This window comes from Coenobita brevimanus, chromosome 60, assembly GCF_032717465.1.
Source record: "Coenobita brevimanus isolate Jiangsu-jjx chromosome 60, ASM3271746v2, whole genome shotgun sequence".
Taxonomy (NCBI): Eukaryota; Metazoa; Arthropoda; class Malacostraca; order Decapoda; family Coenobitidae; genus Coenobita; species Coenobita brevimanus.
The window spans coordinates 7,381,338-7,383,442 of NC_137013.1; the positions used below are offsets into that span (position 1 = coordinate 7,381,338).

General features: G+C 41.4%; 1 pseudogene; it reads right to left on the reverse strand.

Moving 5' to 3' along the window:
• Positions 1 to 478: 478 nt before the first annotated feature.
• On the reverse strand, positions 479 to 597 carry LOC145403445 (5S ribosomal RNA; annotated as a pseudogene).
• Between the last annotated feature and the right edge of the window lie 1,508 nt (positions 598 to 2,105).

Below are 2,105 nucleotides of genomic sequence, written 5' to 3' on the forward strand. Positions count from 1 at the left end.
AGGATATCATTTTGCTTGTCACTCAATGTAGAGTTATCCTGGAATTGAGTATCGCTACACTCAGTGGATGATTGGCGCCCCTGCTATCTATCTATTTATCTATATCTATCTATCTATCTATATAGTATATATATTCATTCATTCATTGCCAGACGCCATGTATCCCAAACGGGGTGGCCAAGGGCTTAGAGTTAATTGTTTTACAGGGAGGGGCACTAATCCTCCACCAACCCCACTTGACACGTAGGGATGCCAACAGCATCTGGTGTTCCCAGGCGGTCACCCATCCAAGTACTAACCAGACCCAACGTTGCTTAACTTCGCTGATCGGACGGGAACCGGTGTCTATACAGTATATATATTCATTCATTCATTGCCAGACGCCATGTATCCCAAACGGGGTGGCCAAGGGCTTAGAGTTAATTGTTTTACAGGGAGGGGCACTAATCCTCCACCAACCCCACTTGACACGTAGGGATGCCAACAGCATCTGGTGTTCCCAGGCGGTCACCCATCCAAGTACTAACCAGACCCAACGTTGCTTAACTTCGCTGATCGGACGGGAAGCGGTGTACTCAACGTGTTATATATATATATATATATATATATATATATATCTTTCGCAGAGAGAATATATATATATATATATATATATATATATATATATATATATATATATATATATAATATACAGTAATATAGCTTTCGCAGAGAGAAAACAAAGATATGTTTGAATACCCACAGAGTAAGTGATAAAAAATTCAATACACTGAGTCGCTGCTGTTAATAGCAAGTCTTGCAATATTCAATTATATTCCAGTTTGTAGAAGAAAATAAATAGATCTGAGCCAAGTTTATCAATGAAGCATTGATATATTTATTGGCGGCAGTGGCAATGTATCTAGCTATTTATATATGACACTTTTCTTTTCAAGGAAAAGGAAAACAAAATTGCCATAGTTCTGAAAAAGGGTCATGGAAATTGGAACTGTTGCACAACTAGTGTGATGAATATCTGAATTTGAAAATCGGCCTGATGGCCCGTTCTCTAAGGTGTCATCGATCCGAAGGGGCTCATGAATACTTTCTAACCCTTTCACTACCAGAGGCAACCAGTATTCAGAGTAAAATCGTCTGGAGGTAAATGATATTTAATGAGATTCTCTCTCTCTCTCTCTCTCTCTCTCTCTCAGAAACATTATTTCCTCTGGTGTGTGCTACGCAGCTTTTGTGTTGTGCTGAAAGGACAGTATGTGTGTGTGTGTGTGTGTGTGTGTGTGTGTGTGTGTGTGTAACCTTGGTGTTGTGTTGAAAGGACATTGTGTGTGTGGAGGGGGCGTGTGTGAGTGAATGCGTGTGTGTAAAGAGAGAGAGAGAGAGAGAGAGAGAGAGAGAGAGAGAGAGAGAGAGAGAGAGAGAGAGAGAGAGAGAGAGAGAGAGCAAAGAAACACAAATGTAAGAGCTACAAGATAAACTATAACAGGGAGTCAGCCAGCCAGCCAGTGTGAGATGAAAACACCGTCAGTGCTGAGAGAGGAGGAAAAGTAACTCAGGCGAAAAGACAGAGGCAGATGAAAGTGACAGAAAGAAGCAGAAGAGCAAAAAGCATTGTATGACGGTCCTCTGAGACGCCCAGACGCCAGAAATGCTCTTACGAATTTGTTTACTTTTTGTTCTATTAGAGAGAGAGAGAGAGAGAGAGAGAGAGAGAGAGAGAGAGAGAGAGAGAGAGAGACGGGACGCGGTTGATGAGTCTGAATTGAAAAAGCATTGAGAAAGTATTTGTCAGATGTGAATTTTTGTTACTTTACTCCTTATCTTTGCTTCTTTATTTTTTGTTTCTTACCTTTTACAAGGTTTCAATTTTTTGTGTCTCCTTGTTCCAGTTTCTGAGCCTTTCCGTTACGTTTATAACTGGTAAATAAAAGTGACTATGATGACTGATGTGTTAGGGCGCTTTCACACTATCTGGCTTCTCTCCGTTCACTGCTCCCTGCCGTGAAGGTAACGGGTCGCACCGTGCCTAGACACCTTTCAAATTACTCTAGTTCTGTCTGTGAGTACCCAGCAAGAAATCGATGAATCGCTGGCAGAGTCTGAAAACC